At 39.1% G+C, this 18,927-nt stretch overlaps 1 protein-coding gene across 3 annotated transcripts in view; it reads left to right on the plus strand.

The window, feature by feature from the left end:
• The first annotated feature begins 862 nt into the window (after positions 1-862).
• Positions 863-18,927, plus strand: part of NELL2 (neural EGFL like 2) — a 405,295-nt gene continuing 387,230 nt past the window's right edge. The window contains exons 1-2 of one of the 3 annotated variants that reach the window (XM_047742250.1): positions 863-1,105; positions 2,250-2,422. The gene's annotated coding sequence lies outside the window, so the exon portion shown is untranslated. The remainder of the gene's footprint in view (positions 1,106-2,249; positions 2,423-18,927) is intronic. The other 2 variants (XM_047742251.1, XM_047742252.1) reach the window with 2 other exon arrangements.

Below are 18,927 nucleotides of genomic sequence, written 5' to 3' on the forward strand. Positions count from 1 at the left end.
AAAAATAAAATAAAAATAAATAAACAAGTACACCTTCCTTTCCTTGACTGTGTCCTATTTTTGAAGCACTGTGTATACCAAGCACTTTACATCTTGTAGATAAGAAAACGGAAGATTACAGAGACTAAGTATATTACACACTTAAGAAATGCTGCTAAGCGGGGAACCTAGAATGCGAAGGCATATCTGTCTGATCCCCAAACCTGTGTATATTCTATTCTTTCCTAATTCTGACATACATCTTTTTCTCCTTAAGGGTAACATCTTTGGACATGGGTGAAAAAGCCATAAATATCTAGGTAGGAAGGTCTTTCTCTACTAAGCACTCCTGGCATCAGTGGCCCAGAAGTATCTTTTTTTTTTTTTTTAAAGATTTTATTTATTTATTTGACAGAGAGAGATCACAAGTAGATGGAGAGGCAGGCAGAGAGAGAGAGAGAGGGAAGCAGGCACCCTGCTGAGCAGAGAGCCCGATGCGGGACTCGATCCCACGACCCTGAAATCATGACCTGAGCCGAAGGCAGCGGCTTAATCCACTGAGCCACCCAGGCGCTCAGCCCAGAAGTATCTTTACCCAGCTCTAAATAGCCGGCGCCCACCCCCACATTCCCTGGGTGTCTCTATTTTAGCCCCAAGGTCCAGTTCTGGTTGGTGTTTGAAACAGCCAGGCCGTTTCCTTCCACCGCCGCTAGAGGGCGACCTGCAGTAACGATCCCCCGGAGCCCTCTAGCGGTCAGAGGAAGCTCCAGCCTTCCCTTGGGGATCTACGTTCCTAGGAACTTTCTCAAAGTCCTGCAGATGTTGCCCAGGGAAGCAAGGCTGTGGGACACACCTAGAGTCACCCTCGTAGCTTCCCTTTAGTGCTTCTGGGACAGACTCATGAGCTCTGCCCCAACTCAAGATGACTTCTCAAACCTGCCAAGTGTGCCTTCTCGGATGCTGCAGGGTAGATTCTGTCACTAAATTTCAGGAAGAATCAAATACAGGTATCTAGAGGATGTGGCAGCGAGTCCAAAATTTGCTTTTTATGTCCCCCAAAATGCACAGGGTGGTTTATTTAAATTGATTCCGAGAAGCAGCTCTGGATATCTTATACTTCCCCAAGGTAAATATTTAAATAGCACTAGTAATAATCTCAGGTTACATAGTGTAGTATAATTATGATTTTCTAGGAAGTTTGTGGTTATTTTTATAATATGAGTGTATTTAAATAACATTGGCAAACCACATAGTCTAATGTGGCGATGCTCTCAGTTTTTTTTCATGATTTTAATATAATCATGATGACATATTGTAGTAGTTACCTCCTTTTTATTTAGAATAACTGGGTTATTATTTTGGAGTATAAATATGAATATATGAATATGTATTTAAATGACATATACTTTAATATGTGTATTTTGGTTATCAGATATAGATAGCAAGCACATATCAATCACTTTCACTGCCTCCGCTGGAGTTTACTGGTACTGTTTTATTACGGTGTGTAAACTGGACTAGTTTATTTAGGAAAAAAGTAGCTGCTGCTTTTAAGTAATTGCAATAGAAGAGACTTTGTCAGTATGTCTTCATGGGAAAGGATACAGATGCTTAATAAAGTAGGAAATGATATTATCATTAGGCATATTCTACAAACTACCCTGTTATTCACTTAATTCTTACAAACAAATCAAAGCAAATTTGATTGGCTGACAAAATTTTTACAGGGTGACGCAGTATGGAGTGAAGTTCAGTAAAGATGCAACTGGGAATGAGACATGATTCCTATATTCAAAGTTCGGGGGGAAGTAAGGGCACGTATCTAAATAAAATTTTTTATTATTTATTTATTTATTTATTTGACAGACAGAGATCACAAGTAGGCAGAGAGGCAGGCAGAGAGAGAGAGAGGGAGAAGCAGAGAGCTCGATGTGAGGCTCAATCCCAGGACCCTGAGATCATGACCTGAGCCGAAGGCAGAGGCTTAACCCACTGAGCCACTCAGGCGCCCCTAAATAACTTTTTTAAAAGGGCATAACAATGGAATTCCCTCATCTTAGCAAAACAAACTAACAATCCTAGAAATTAAAGGGAGAAAAATTACAATTTAGATAGTGCTGCCAATGCTGCCCATCATTCCTCTCAGTGATTGCCTGGAGTGAGCATGGCAGGAAGCATGTGAGTCTGTGGTTGCCTCAGTTTGTCTCTGTTCTGGGTGCCTCTCGAGTGGGAGCATATCACTGAGCTGAGTGTGATTCTAATTTTTAAAGATATGCATAGATGCATCATTTTTCATATAAAATGGACCCTAAAAGCAGGCCAACTACTTCATCTGGTGCTCAACCAAAGAAACAGGAATCTGTTCCAATGCTGGAAGAAAACCCGGCTGTGCTGAAACAACTCGTGGTCTCCAGGGGAGCGCCTGTCGAAGGACTTTTCCAGGGTAATTTTGATTTTTCATGATTTTCTTGTTTCTGATTTTAGAATCTAAGAGGTGTGAATCTCTTTTAAGATAAGTATCGTCAGAGATATATACACAGTCTGGAAGGGTCTGGATGCCAGGTTAAGAGGTTTGACTTTCTTTAGCCATGCAGTTGGATGGAGTCTGTTATTCAAATAAAGGAGGTTCTGACCCCAGGTTTCAGCTGATCTATTTGAAAATAATATTCTAGATTGACTAGAAGTTGGAAAAACTGAGACAGAGGGGTAATTAAGAAGGTTTTATGATCATAGAGGTGGAGAAGAAGTATTGATTATCAGGGGTGCCTGGGTGGCTCAGTGGGTTAAGCCTCTGCTTTGGGGTCAAGGCATGATCTCGGGGTCCTGGGTCGAGCCCCTCATCGGGCTCTCTGCTCAGCAGGGAGCCTGCTTCCCCCTCTCTTTTTGCCTGTATCTACTTGTGATCTCTCTTTCTGTGTCAAATAAATAAAATCTTAAAAAAAAATTGATTGTCGGACCTAGAGTGAGGGAGAATAAATGAAAAATTTTGACTGACTACGGTGGGTTAGAAATAGAGATTTTAAGTTTGGGTGACCGTGAGGTTGGTGGATTCTTTAACAGAGTTAGGGAGATCAGAAGAATTGGTTTTGGTTATGGAGATGAATGGGATTTTGGATAGAATGTGAGGTAACTGTAGGAGACCCAGGTGGAGAGGTTCAGCAATGAGCTGGAAGTGCAGGAAAGAATTCTTAAAATGTTCTGTGTGGGCTGCATTCTGTTTCAAAATAGCAGTTGAAATTACAATAGTAGACAACACAGCTAATAAAGATCAGCCTTGTAGAAAGCAGTGAGAAGTACAAATGTAGGTTCTTAAGGATTACCTGTCTTTGGAGGAAGAAAAGAGACAAATAAGAAAACCGAAGAAGGGGGGCGCCTGGGTGGCTCAGTGGGTTAAGGCCTCTGCCTTCGGCTCAGGTCATGATCCCGGGGTCCTGGCATCGAGCCCCGCATCGGGCTCTCTGCTCGGTGGGAAGCCTGCTTCTCCCTCTCTCTCTGCCAGCCTCTCTGCCTGCTTGTGATCTCTGTCTGTCAAATAAATAAATAAAATCTTTAAAAAGAAAGAAAGAAAGAAAGAAAGAAAGAAAGAAAGAAAGAAAGAAAGAAAACCGAAGAAGGAACATTCAGAAAAAAAATATTCTGAGGAAGAGAATTTTAAAAGAATTTTAAGGAATTTTTTTAAAAAGTTAAAATTACATGTTGGTAAAAGCTCTTCTAGAATTATATAGAATGTAATGCACTAATTTTGAAGGTAGAAGGAAGAAAAAATATCGGTGAATAAGAGAAGAGATATTAAAAAAAAAATAGGACAGGTGTGAGATAATTTCAGGGAAAAGACAGCAAATGATTTTAAGTGCTGCTGAAATTTCAGAGAGTTAAGTCCTGAATTGGAGAGGTAGAAGTTTAGACTTCAACTTAGGATATGTGGTGTATCCAAGGATTTTTTTTTTCTGATTTATAATTTTGTGTGAGACTGACAAATGTATAACCATCAGCTCCTATTCACACAGTCTATTTGTATTTGCTCAAAATAGTACGAGTATAGGAACCTGGGATTTTCTCAGAAATGACCCCCAGTGTAATCACTGGTGACCTTCTGAGAGGATACGGGCCAAAGTCAGACTGCAAGTCAAGGAGTGAATTGGGGTTGAAGAAATATAGAATTTGCTTTTGAGAAATTTAGCGACAAGAGCAAGGAGAGAGAAGAGTATGTTTGGTTAGAAGGTAGGAAAGCTCTGGGAGGCAGCTCACACCAAGCCTGGTGGTCTCCTGGCAGCTTTTGGATTGTGGTCCAGTTAACCTTTAGCATATCCTTTCAGCCTTTTTCTGTGTAGATGCTATTTTGACAAATTTTGTTCATGTTCGGTCCTTGAACAAATCAGAAAATATCCTGGAGCATTTACTCTCATGTGAAACTGGAAATACACAGAAGCTACATTTAGTGCATAATCTGAGTGGAGAATTCATGCAAGGGCTCAGTCCAAGAAGATGGTTGCCATGACTCTAATAACTTCTAAAGTATCCTTAATGTGTTTTCTCTCTGTGAAATAGTATGATTCTCTGAACCTTAGCCCCAGAAGCCTTTGAAATAGTGGAGTGGGGCTTGCAGATTCATCTCTGGCAGAGCTGTGTCTCACTGCAGAGGCATGACGCATGGAAGTAGGCTGATTCTGCCTTACTAATCCTTCCCTGAGGGCTCAGGCTCTGTAGTGGGCTATTACTGTCCCAACTGAGCAGTCTTTTCTATGGAACCCATTCAGGCACTTAGAGCACTTATTGATGATAGACAACAGCTAGAGCCTTTAGAACATATTAGGTTTAATGAGATCGGAAACATGATCGCCATCCTTAAGGGAAAAAGTCAGACAAAATGGGAGGAAAATGTGTCGGAAATCTTTGTCTCAAATAAAGCAGATCATCAGAGCAAAGCTCACATCTCACCTTCTGAGATAAGGAGCTAAATATAGTAGTAACCACCACATGGCAATTTTATAATTTAAAATTCGTAACAGCCACATCACACAGGACCTGGAAATAAACCAGGCATTATCTTTTTATTGCTTCTTCTATGAAATACCTCATCCTTCCTCCACTCTCAGAATCCCCAGCTCAAGGAAGACCAGGATGTAGGATTTCCAGTACTAAAACTGGGAGAGTTCTAGGCAAACTGGGATGAGTTGGTAACCCCTGTTCAGAACAAGGCTCTCTGACTCTATGCATCCCTTCCTCCTGCAGTAATTTCCCTCTCTTCTAGTCAGTCTTTCTCAGTTGGTGAAGACTAACGCCCAGCTCACTCTCTTCTTTCCATCACCACCTCTGATTATGTGAAAACTTCATCTAGTCCCTGATTTTTTTAGTTCCTTCACTTTTTTCTCTTACACTTTTCTCTCATCCTTCCTTCTGACTTTAGCTTCCAGTCTTCTGGCCAAACCTTACATTTTGTACTTAGGAATAATTATACCACCCTCAAAATATCAATTTCTTTTTTTTTTATTTTTAAAAATATTTATTTATTTATTTATTTATTTATTTATTTATTTGTCAGAGAGAGAGAGAGAGCAAGCACAAGCAGGCAGAGGCAGAGAGAGAAGCAGGCTCCCCACTGAGCAAGGAGCCCGATGTGGGACTCGATCCCAGGACCCTGGGATCATGACCTGAGCTGAAGGCAGCGGCTTAACCAACTGAGCCACCTAGGCGTCCCTAAAATCTCAGTTTCTAACATCTCATTCAGCTCACTGCCTCCATGGTAATTTTTCAATCACACCAGGACTTCCAATCCATTGGTGATACCATTTTTTAAAATTTTATTTATTTATATATTTTTCAAATAAGCTCTACTCCCAGCATGGAGCTCAAACTCACAACTTCAAGATCAAGAGTCCCATACTCTCCCAACCAAGCCAGGAGAGTGCCCTTGGTGATGCCATTTTTAATGTCCACCTCTCTAGTTCCTGTTCTCACTTCCTCCCTATCCAGATTGGGTTGCATTGTCTATTTACTTGCAAACACCCTCAGATCCCTTGCCTCCCCTCTGCCTTATGCAAGTGGCAAAAAACCAATACTGGTTAATCCCACCTATTTGCAAAAAGGTAGTATAGTTTAGTGGTTAAAGGTCTTAGCTCTGGACCTATACTTTTTTAATCCTGGGGTAGTGTTTACTAGCTATGTGACCTTGGATAAATTTCCTAATGCCTCTCTGCCTCCGGTTCCTCATCTGTACCTATCTCATGTGGTTGGGCTCAAAAGTATTAGTAAAAATAAAATGCTTTGACTAGTGCTTGGCACATAATAAGTAGTCAATAAGTGTTTCCCAAGCTTGTAGTTGATCGTCAGAAAAAAACACCTAACTATTCTAATTGATCTCTTTTAAATTTCCTGACCTTGTCGAGTGGGCCTTTGTGCAGTCTTTGCAGTTCAGGCGACCACAGCTGCCACTTCCTTATTTATTTTCTCTCTCTCAGGGATTACTATTTTACCCCCTCTTCTTCTCAAATTTCCAACTTGTCTTCTCTGCTTCTTGCTCTTAGTGGATGATTTTCCTTCTTACTTCACTGAGAAAACAATCAGAAAACAATGTTATTTTTCCACCGAACAGCCTGCCCACATCTGTAGCCTTCTACTACAATGAAAGGATCTCTTTCCCCATTTTGGGATAACCCTTTACTTGTGCACTGGACTCCATCTCTTTTCACTTTCTCAAGAATTATAATGCCATAATTATCTCTCTCTCTTTCTTTTTCTTTTTATTTATTTATTTATTTGAGAGAGAGAGAGAGAGAGAGAGAGAGACTGAGAGCACAAGGGAGAGAGAGCAAGCATGAGTGGGGAGAGGGGCAGAGGGAGAGGAAGAAGCAGGGTCTTGGGATTATGACCTGGGCTGAAGGCAGACACTCAATGGACTGAGCCACCGAGATGTCCCCTAATTATCTCTCTTTTGTCTTGGATGATTACATGTCTTCTTTCTTCTCTGCCATCAATGCTGTAATATTAATCAAAAATCTTCAACGAAAGGAGAAAAAAAAATCTCCCTAACTTCTATGTCTGTGGTAGCAACGAACTTATTTACTATCCTGTATAGCAAACCTTAGTGTCTCTATAGTCTCAGCTCCCATCTTCATAATAATTCGAATCAAGCTTCATTTCACCAAAACCACACCTGTGTGAGCCAACAGCAACCTCCACCTGTCAAGTCTGATGATCTGTAATCTGTCCTCATCTTCCCTTGCTTATCATCAGTGTTTAACATAATTGATCACTTCTGCCTCTTGAAATTTTTTTTCACTTGGTTTCAGGACCCCATACTCTTTTGTATTATAAATCATCTATTTTTCTTCTCAGTCTCCTTGGCTGGATCATCATTTGTAACTTGAAATGTTTTTGAAAATAATGGAGTGCTCCAGAGCTCAGTCTTAGGCTCTCTTAGGCTTACAGAAGTGATTGGAGTGAACAAAACCAGGAGAAATTGATTTCATGGGTTTTGTATGAGGCAATGAGAACTGTGTTGAGAAGGGAATACGCATGGTTTGTAAGAAAGAAGAAAGCCATTATAATGATCTTAAGCTGAATTTTACTTAACGTGCGATTGTTTAGTGGAAGCAATTTTACTGTGATAAATTCAGTTCCACAATATTTTCTTTTTTTTTAAGATTTTTTTAAAAAATTTTATTTATTTGAGAGAAGGAGTGAGAGAGAGCATGAGAAGGTAGAAGGTCAGAGAGAGAAGCAGACTCCCCATGGAGCTAGGAGCCCAATGTGGGACTTGATCCCAGGACTCTGGGATCATGACCTGAGCCACCCAGGCGCCCCTCCACAATATTTTCTGAACACCAACAGTGGAAAGGGGAAGGGAGAATCAAAGATAGAGCAAGCAGGTCTTGCCAACACAAACCTGAAAGCGATCTGGTTATTGTCCTAATTTAATTAATGGAAAATTAAGAGCTAAATCAATACTAGAACTCTAACCAGAAGTCTTGGTGGTTCCCAGTCTTCGATTAAGTTGATGAAGTTATTTGCCTCCCAGATTGAAATACAATAAAGAATAAAGTGTGCCTAAATTACAAGTTTAAAGGCCATTCAAGTGGAAAATTGCTGGAAAGGGTAATAAAATAACAACTACAAAAATACAACTTTCCTTGGCATTTTCAACTTAGCTCCCTCAGAGCTACTAAAGGACCCATTCATGTCTTTTTCAACAAGATCTTGGATTTTTCAGTCAACCACTCCTAGGATTTTTATTGGCACAATTGGATTTTATCTTTGGAAACTGATTTTTAATGAAGAACAAACTAGAATATAGCTGAATAATGCAATTTTGTTATTAAAACCCCAAGGCTGACACCGGAAAACTTGCATTTAAAAAATTTGGAATAGTAGAGGTGCTTAGCCACCTCTGAGGTTCTCTGTGTAAACAAACAAGATTCAAGCATAGTTTTTCTACTTAGATTTGGGTTTCGGTGAGTGTTGTAAAGGTTAGAAGTTGGAGTATGCACTTTATGCCAAACCACTCAAAAAATAATAATAACAGCACTGACAATAATAGCTACTCTCTACTGGGCAACTACTTACAATTAGCTATTTACAAGGTGATATTTTTTATCCCTTCCAAAGGCTGGATGAGGTGGTGTTACTATCCTTCACAGACAGAAACTGAGATTCAAAGAGGTTTCATTTTTCTAAGGAAAGGAGAGACATGTTCCTAGTCCTCTTACTTCCAAAGGCAAAGGGGAAAGCAACTGTTAAGTACCAGCTACTATGCCTAGACCTTTTGTGTAACTATCTTGTTTAATCAAAAGTCGGAGTTAAGAAATAGATTGTAATGTGAGCTTTGTGCTTAACACTTTGTATTGCGAGAGTACAAGTCTTGGATGGCATTTTAAATGAGACAGATTTGTAGTATTGCATTTAAAATGCAGTGCTTACATCCTTGACCCTGCAGAGGGCTAAAAGAATTGTTATTTCCCATCAAGATTTTTCCTCTCATTTAATGATTCCTGGAGCATTTCTTCTTTGCAAGTCAGCTTATAAAACTGTGGGCCCTCACTTAAAAGTAGAGTTGCTGAGAATTCAGTACTTGTTGCGCATACATACGGTACAACCGTACTGGTAGACTTGCCTATTTTAGCACCCAGATATTCCGCAAGTGTAGGAATTTCCTGTTTAACGGTGGTTTCTTTAGAGATCTTTATGTCCAGTTGGTTAAAAGTTGCTGATATATATTCCTTTTTGCTGTCAAGCATCTGGATGTGAACAGGTTGAGGTGAGTGCCAAAAATGTGGCCAAATAATAGAAATAAAAGTTAGTCTAGGAAAATAGGCATTGGGTTTCCAACCGTTCTTTGCTAATGATTTGTAACAAATTCTCTTCTGTAATCAGGTGTTAATATTTTAGATAAAGAGGAAAGTCCAGGCACGAGGGGTGGTGAGTGGGAGCTAAGAATTGAGGGTGGGCAGAGGTGAGGCAGAGGGAAGCAAGGGCAAAAGCCGCACACTGGGAGATTGAAGTCATCTGGGGTAATGTTAATGTTTTTATTTTACTCTTGTTAGCTCTATGTCAGGTCAGTACCTGTTTAGATTTTTATTTGCTTAAAGAAAGAAAATTGAGAAAAATCATACCTACGTTCCCCCTGCCCCCTGCCCAAATTAAAAGCATAGATATAGAGACAAATTTTCTTTTATCCACTGCCCTTGTTTGTTCAGGAAATGGGCGTTTTAAAAATGGTTCAGGGATCAAAGCCCCCAAACAAGAGCTTGGGAGCTGACAACCTTAGAAAGAAATGGGTATCCCTGCTTATAGTGCTAGTCTGGGTGTCTTAAGGAATGCCTGTATTATTCCTACTCAGGAGCTTGTCCCGGTGGCCAAACAAATACTGTTGTAATATATAACTGATTCAATTTAATGAACATGGGTCGAGTGCTCTTTATGCACTGTGGTTGGTGTTAAGTAAGTGAGGCAGCCTTCATAAAGTTTGCAGTCTTAGGAGACGCAGGCAGGTAAATAATTATTCTTAATTATTCTTAAGAAGTAAAGTTCCATATTAAGTTATGAGCAAATCGTATGGGAGCACCAAAAAAAGGAGAGGATGTTTAATTCTACAAAGGAGAAATTCTGTACTCTATGCTTTTTGTTTGTTTGTTTGTTTGTATGGAGACACAGTAGTCTGAAAAGTACTTCCAAAAGTATGTTGCAGTATAGGATTCATGCAGGGTTCACTGTTTGGTTCTAACCACTGATTTGGCGGATGTACACCTCAAAGTTCTGTTCGGTGTCCTGCAGATAGAGTCACCTCCCAGACTGGCCATTTCTCCACCTTGAAATGATCTGTGTACTTCACCAGTCAGTAAGTGTCTTTACTCACTGTGCTTAGCAAGCATTTGTCACACCGTAGGCTCTCAGTAAGATTTGATTAATTGAATTAAGAGAAAGGAAAGAGATTTGTGCTGCTCTCACTTCACCCAGCCAACCTTATTTCCCTTCCCACTTCCTTGACTTTTTTTGCTTTATGATTATGGATGTTAAAGGAAATCCTTCCTTAATGAGTTTTTCAGAAACTGTATGGCAGTCATGTTAAGGGTTTCCTTATTCATTTCATTTTGGAAAGAAGGATGGAATAACCAAGACCTCCAGCTTTATTCATATTCCATCTCTAACCCTCTTTATGGGGTCCTTCTTTATTAAGACAACCTCTAATAAAGATATTAGCTGAATTTTCTTTATCCATAAAATAGACATAGTTCATCTGGTTTCTGTATAATATATATTAGGCCCTTACATAATAGTGTCCTTTGCTGTTTGATGGACTTTCCAGACTAAAGGTTTTAAAATAATATATCATTAAAAGAAATTTGAATTGATGGCTGAGAATTAAATCACATTTCTTCTCAGATAGAATCAAAGCATTTCACTAATTAGACACTTTCTTCCACAAGATGGCGCTGTAGTTCTTCCAATTATTTGGAGTCTAGTTGCTCAAGGTTTTCTCTTTTAAAGTCTCTCCCCAACCCCTTATTTCTTTACAGATAAAAGTGACATATGAGAAAGACTGTAAGATTGTCACTTGATAAGCCAGATTTCCTATCTGATTTTAGAGAAGTCCATAGGAATAGCCATGGAATAGCCAATAAAAAGAATTAGTACACAATGAATAATTACCAGCAATGAGATAAAATAGACATTTTTTGCATTAATTTTCTTCAAACAGTTGGTTAGCAAGAAGAAGAAAAATCATTAAATACAGTCTAGCTCAATATGAATTATGAACTATTTTTAAAATCATTATGAGTAAAATTTTAATATTCTTTAGTACTACTCATAGTTTGGGTGTTTTGAAATGAGTGAGTTGTTAATTAACTGGGTATTTTGTTATTGTTTTTCCTCATGTGGAAAAACATCTCAGATATAGGATTGACTTTTTTTAACTAAATATTTTGGTGTTTAATCATATCCTCCGGTTTGTTGTAAATATTTTTCAGTTTTCTTTTAATGTTAAGATTTCCCCAAATTTGCAAATAAATTTACGGTTGAATCAGTTTATAGTAATGATTCTGAGCCCCTTTTATGTGCAAAACACAGTTTCAATCAGATCTATCCAGGAAGAAAATTTCAGTATTACTTTCTAATGACCTACTAACTCTGAAAAGTAAAAACCTAAAAGATTATTGCTAATAATAGTATGTTCAGAAGACTTAGATTTAAAATATTTCGGGAGTGAGTTATTTTTGAGATTCTTATTGACCATACTGGGTATCTTTAATGAAAATTACATATTGAACCAAAATACTACGGATTTTAATTAATGCTCTAACATAGTCTCCTTGTTAGAATCATAAATTCATGAAATGAAAAGTCCAACATGAAAAGAAATAAATTATGGTGTGCAATCCTTAATTATGTCTAATTACAATGAGTTTGTAATGCATTTACATTTATAAAATCACTTAAGTTATTGACGTCTGAGGCAATGGTTTGTGTTTACCACGTGCACATATGTATGGAGTAAATTAGATAATTTGCTAATCAGAAAACTCCTACAGAAGAGAAGACAGGTTGTGGTTCACTTTTCTCCCATTACTCCTATCTGGATCTTGTAGTGGTGAGTAGATGGGAAAACCATGATTAAGTTTAAATTTGCTGAATATTTATTAGATATGTCCGTGCTTTAGATGGTGCTTGAAGTATTTAAACCATTTATACTCTTGTTACTACTACTGCTCATCACTTTTCTTGAAGGTCCAGCATGTGGCAAGGCATATCAAGCATTTATGTAATTCACACAGTAATAGTGTGGAACACATGCTGCTATTGTGCTTTCACAGATGAAAACACTGAGACTTAGAGATACTAGATAATGCTCCAAGGGTGAGGCGGCTGGCTAGAGTGGCTAGGATCTGAGTGCAAGTTTCTGTGATTCCAGAGCCTGTTAACCATTTTAATAACCTACACCGTGTATATAATTTTAACCATTAACATATTGTGTGTGTAACTGCCATATCATGTAACTTTGGGTGAAGGCTACAAATTTAATATGAAATATTCTTACTGGTAAGGAAAAGTTCAGAATTTCTTTTCTTTTCTTTTTTTTTTTTTTTTTAATTTTTTTGGTTGGGGAGGGGTAGGGGCAGAAGGAGAGAGAGAATTCCAAGCAGTCTCCATGCCCAGTGCAGAGCCCAGCTCCGGGCTTGATCTCACAACCCTGAGATCATGACGTGGGCTGAAATCAAGAGTTGGTTGCCTGACCGACCCAGCCACCCAGGTGCCCCTCAGGATGTCTTTTTTTTCTTTTCTTTTCTTTTCTTTTCTTTTCTTTTCTTTTCTTTTCTTTTCTTTTCTCTTTTCTTTTCTCTTCTCTTCTCTTCTTTTTTTTCTTTTTTGTTAAGATTTTATTTATTTGAGAGAGAGAGCTCAAGAGAGAGCACAAGTTGGGGGAGGGTGCCCCTCAGGATCTCTAACTGTGCTATTTAGGACACACAGGATGAGGGCTTTTGCAAAAGGGATTTATTGAGCCACCATGATACAGGCAGCAAGCAGAGCATGTTAAGGGGGCTTCCAGACTTTTAGAGGATCGTGGTAAGAGGAGGACTGCCAGGTGAAAGGAAGCTCCTTTTCCTCCTTCCCCTCACCTACAACTCTCCTGTTCTTCACTTTGTCCGTGTGCAAAGTACAAGCTAACCTAGGCTCCACTGGGACGATCCTGACTGGATTCATTTTAGATATACTTAAAACCCACTAGATTCCTTACTTCCCAACAGACTTAGTCAGAAAATGAAGTGTTTCTATATTCAGATATTGTTATATCTTAAAAGAAATGAGCTTTTTATTGTATTCATTAAACTAAAATCAAAACTAAAGGGTTTTTTTTTTTTTAAGATTTTATTTATTTATTTGAGAGAGAGAGCAAGCATGAGCAGGGGGAGGGCTGGAGGAAGAGGAAGAAACAGGCTCCCCTCTGAGCAGGGAGCCCACCTCAGGGCTCGAGTCCAGGACCCAGCATCATGACCCGAGCCAAAGGCAGATGCTTCACTGACTGAGCCATCCAGGTGTCCCCAAAGGGACTTTTTTGTCATTTATTAGGAGAGATTTTGCCCACTGGGGTGAGGAAAGTTTGGTAAAGTGAAATCCTCACAGTGAAATCAAATTCTTAAGGCTTGTGCTAAGTTACCTCTAACCCTGAAGGTTCTTTGATTCCCTGAATGATGCCAATTGTCAGTTGGGCTGTATCTAGCACTGTGAGAAGCACGATGGGAAATCCAGAGAGAGGAGCTTACCCCTGCTGATAGAAGTTTTCCTGGACTGAATCATTTATTCCTTTAGTTGGTCATTCATCCATCTGTCCAGCGGTCATTTGATGGTTACTTAGCATTTGTAACAGACTCAATTAATTATTTGCTGACCCTTGTCTTATAGGCACTATGTGAGGTAATGGAAGCCTTAACTTACACACCATGTGGAAGACTTAATTCAGTGTGTTAGCCTCATTTGTGTGATAATATCTTTTTGGTGCTGATGATTCAACCATTTTGAGCTGCAGTCCTTGGTATTGTCAGCTTGTTCGAGCAGGTGATAGTCTTGTCAGTTGATGAAGAGTCGATAAAATTTATATATTGGAGTGGGACTGAATTGATCTAATTGTTTGGTATTTAAAGGATTTGGTATGTGTTTTAGAGACAGTTCATTCCCATGTTTAGGAAGCAAAGTGTTATGTGACATCCACAGGGGGTCTAGTGGAAGTGGTAGTAATAATCACAGTAATAATATTTATAATTATAGTAGTAAATTTGACTTCATTGCTGGGAAGCAAACTTCAGTGCTTTAAATATTCCATTGAGGATCTGACTTCGCAACTTCTTTTCTAGAAACACAGTAAAAACCCTGTTATTTTGGGCAAGAAGCTATTATCTCTGTCCCTTCCTTCCCATGCAGACAAAGAAGCTGCACTAGATGATCTCTGTGTTCAACTTCAATCCTAAAGTTTTTTAACTTTAGGATTTGAGTTTCCTCCAACTCTGAGGAATTTGACAAATTCTGTTCTTAAATTTCCCTGTTAGGTAATGCCAAACAGGTTATCTCACACAGTGTACACAGTAAATGTTAGCTGAGTGAACAAAAGGTATATAAAATATTAGAGCAACATCAATTTTACATGCATTTAATACCTACTAACTGGGTATCAGGTATGTGCTCGATACTGATCTATGTGTGAGGGGACTAAGTGGTAAATTAGGATTAAAGTCCCTTTCCTCATGTAGTTTACAGTCAAGGGGGGAGAGATGGATAATGCACTTGTAAAATAGCAATGATTTGAGATAATAACAAATGCCCTACAGGCTAATGGGAGAGCCATGAGGTAATATATAGCGGGCATATAGGCACGGTGGTAAGGGCAGACCACTCTGCTCTGTGATGATCAAAGGAAAGAATATTCCAGGCATTATAAAAAGCTAAAGGCAAAGGTCTTTAAGTCAGGGGCACCTGGGTGGCTCAGTTGTTAGATGTCTGCCTTTAGCTCAGGTCATAATCCCAGGATCCTGGGATCAAGCCTTGCATCGGGCTCGAGGCTCGGCAGGAAGCCTGCCACTCCCCCTGCTTTTGTTCCCTCTCTTGCTGTCTCTCTCTGTCAAATAAATAAATAAATAAATAAATATCTTTTTTAAGTCTTTTTTTTTTTTTAAAGATTTTATTTATTTATTTGACAGACAGAGATCACAAGTAAGCAGAGAGGCAGGCAGAGAGAGAGGAGGAAGCAGGCTCCCTGCTAAGCAGAGAGCCAGATACTGGATGCGGGGCTTAATCCCAGGACCCTGGGATCATGACGGGAGCTGAAGGCAGAGGCTTTAACCCACTGAGCCACCCAGGCACCCCTTAAAAAAGTCTTTAAGTGAAATGTAAGTTGTCGCTTTCAAGGGACACACGGTGGACAGGTAGTAAGTGAGGAAGTGGTCTGAGATGAGGCTGGAGTTAGGTGGTGTCAAGATGGTGGTGGGTTTTCTGGGACCCAGGCATTTGGATTTTATTTAATTTGCAGTGAGAACATGAGGAAATCTTAAATATGCCAAATTCTCCTGTTACATAAATAAATATCCTAAGATGTGGATGTTGAGTCATGCTTAGCCAAAGAATGTCTCTCCCTCCCTTGTGTCCATAGTGATGCCCTATTACTGTCTCTGAAACTCATTTCTAAAATTACTTCATTAAAGCAGGAATGAAAGTCTTCCCTGCTCATGAATTGACGATTGTAATATTTCCAGAGGTCATTTAGAGGAACAAGCAAATAGGATAAACTCTAAGCGGAGATGAAAAAGATATTTGTCATCTATTTTAAGAAAATTCAGCACTTACAAACCCTTTTGATTCGATGAGATTTCTGGAACAGTGAGAGTCAAATCCCTATTTTTGTGATAGGGTGTTACAGATAATGTGGTTTCCCTTTAGGATTCCCCTGCATATTGTGAATTGAGGACTCTTTGTAGAAGTACAGATTTTACTTTCTAATGGGATGGAGGGGCATTCTTTTTCTTTTTTTTAGATTTTTTTAATTTGACAGAGAGAGATCACAAGTAGGCCAAGAGGCAGGCAGAGAGGGGGGGGAAGCAGGCTTCTCGCTGAGCAGAGAGCCCGATGTGGAGCTCGATCCTGGGACTCTGGGATTATGACCTGAGCTGAAGGCAGAGGCTTTAAACCACTGAGCCACCCAGGTGCCCTGGAGGGGCATTCTAAATATTACCTCATACTGCAACAGAGAGAGGAAAGCTTAAAGCTCATTGATATTCTTTCATAAGAGTCTTATTATACAATATCGGAGGTACATAACCTTTGAAAGATAATTAGGAAGTTGATTTATGTCTATTATTAAAGCTAACTTATAGTGGGGTAAAACTTGTGTATATGATAGATGGTGTCTAGCTTGGTACAGGTACAAATATGGAAAGATGAATTGTTCCATATAAATGGTAGTATACTGGCTTGAGCCAAAGAAAAGTAAAACTAATTATGTTTTTTGCTGTATCCATGTGTTCTTAGGGAAGTCAGTTAAAGCTTTTGAGCCTCTCTTTCCTCACCTATGAAAAAAAAATTGAACCAGATAACTTCTAAAGAGGGTTATAGTTCTAAAATTCTTATGATTCTGTGTGATCAACACTGTTACTGATGTAAATAGTAAGTGGAGTAGAGGAAAGGGTGTTTATAACTGATCAGTTGTTGAATCAAGAATGATAGAAGAGAACAGAATAAGTAAATTTTAAGATGTAAGACTCTTCAAAGCTGCATTAATTTTTTTTTCCAAGATTTTATTTATTTATTTATTTGACAGACAGAGATCACAAGTAGACAGGCAGAGGGAGAGGAGGAAGCAGGCTCCCTGCTAAGCAGAGAGCCCGATGCTGGGCTCAATCCCAGGACCCTGGGATCATGACCTGAGCTGAAAGCAGAGGCTTTAACCAACCCACTGAGCCACCCAGGTGCCCCAAAGCTGCATTAATTTGAAATAAACTTTTATAAATAACAAGGCATCTTAAAATTTGCAATTTTCCTGTAAGTTAACTATAAATTTGGTTTCATAAACATTCCCTAATATTGCCTTTATCAAAGCAGTTTCTAGAAAGAAATCTCTACATGTTATTGCCTCCTGCATGTGTTCTGACACTCCTGTGACCCCAACTTAGTTTTGTTAACTAGTCATAGTATTAAGTCACTGCTCTATTTCTTGCTTTTCTTCTAGTCCTGAAGTTCTCCATACTCCAAAGGCATATCAGAAAGTGAAAGATTAGTTCAAAGTTGAGAAGACAATGAGAATTCAATCTGGTGACATTAAGTTTTCTTGGGTTTGTAAGTAGGTATTCATGTAGGAAGTTTGACTATTGCAAGCCAAGTTGATATCTTGTGAAAAGTATTTATCCAAAACTTATTCAAAGTTGGTAAATGTATATAATAAATGCCAAGTGGTTTAATTCATATATGTTTATCATTGGTAGATACATCTGAAGAAAATTCAGTTTTATAATCCCCATTAAGTGACATTTAGGATCTCAGTGTTTAGAATAAAATCCAAAATATTTGATGTTCAGTATGTTTTAAATTATTTTAAAACAAATTAGACAGTAGAAAGGTCATGTTGAAGCAAATCAAAAAAATTCTCTAGGTTGCAAAGAAATTAAGGATATATCCAAGTGCTTTAGTTTTTCAAGACATAATCTAAAACCTTTTTCTCTTCTCTCTAAATACTTTCCCCATGGGCCATCTCTAGGCCTATGATTGCCTCACGCTGTTGTAACTGGCCCAGGCTTCTCTGCCAAGATCCAGGTTCATCGGTGACCCTGCCTACTTAGCCTATGTATCTGGGTGTGTCACTAGAAACTCAACTCAGCATGGTCACAATGAAACTCTTTTACTCATCCCCCTGCTACCTAATTCTCTTCCAGTTCCTTAGCAGAAGAAATAGTACTCCATTCACCCAACAGCATGAGCCAGAAACCTTGTCCTCATCCTTCACTACTTTGCATCTAATCCATCACAATCTTCCTTTTTTTTTTTTAAACCACTGTACAACTTTTTAATCTGTCTATATCTTCATAGCTGGTTTCTTTCTCTGGGCTACCCTATCTTTCATCTAGAATGATGTAATAGCCCCTAATTCATCCTCCATGTCCACTCTTGTCTGCTTCCAATATGTAGCCAGGAACCAAAGAGAAATTTTAAAAAGACAAATATGCTCACTCACTCTCCTTCTGAAAACCCTGAAAAAGTTCCCCATTGTCTACCAGACTAAGGCCAAAATGTTTGACCTGGCCTCCATATCCTGGTCAATATCCTGGCCTCAGTGATCTGGCCACTGCCTGCTTCATTAGACTCAACTTGATATAGCCTTCCTTTCACATGTGGGGCGCTAGCCACCCTGTCCTATGAGTTTCTAAATGTGCTATATTCTTTCCTGCCTCAAGGCCTTCAAAAGTGCTATTTCCTTTACTTGAAACACTCTTTTCTGTCTGTTCTTCAAATTAACTCTTGTTAGTCCTCAGCGAACAGTTAATTCCTATTTATTATTCTACCCAAGTATCATTTCTAGGAAAGCTTCTTTTGACCTTTTATTTATTTATTTATTTATTTGTCAGAGAGAGAGGGAGAGAGAGCGAGCACAGGCGGACAGAATGGCAGGCAGAGGCAGAGGGAGAAGCAGGCTCCCCGCCAAGCAAGGAGCCCGATGTGGGACTCGATCCCAGGACTCTGGGATCATGACCTGAGCCGAAGGCAGCTGCTTAACCAACTGAGCCACCCAGGCGTCCCTCTTTTGACCTTTTAGAAAAGGTTACATCTCCTTAATAAACACTCTCTTATGCTGTAGCTTTTAAAATTCATTCATTCATTCATTCATTCATTCATTCAATATTGGGTGTCCACAATGTCACATACTCTTCTAAAATCTGAGGATGGAATGAAGGGAGAGCGTTAACAATAATTTCATAC

This window comes from Lutra lutra, chromosome 8, assembly GCF_902655055.1.
Source record: "Lutra lutra chromosome 8, mLutLut1.2, whole genome shotgun sequence".
NCBI lineage: Eukaryota > Metazoa > Chordata > Mammalia > Carnivora > Mustelidae > Lutra > Lutra lutra.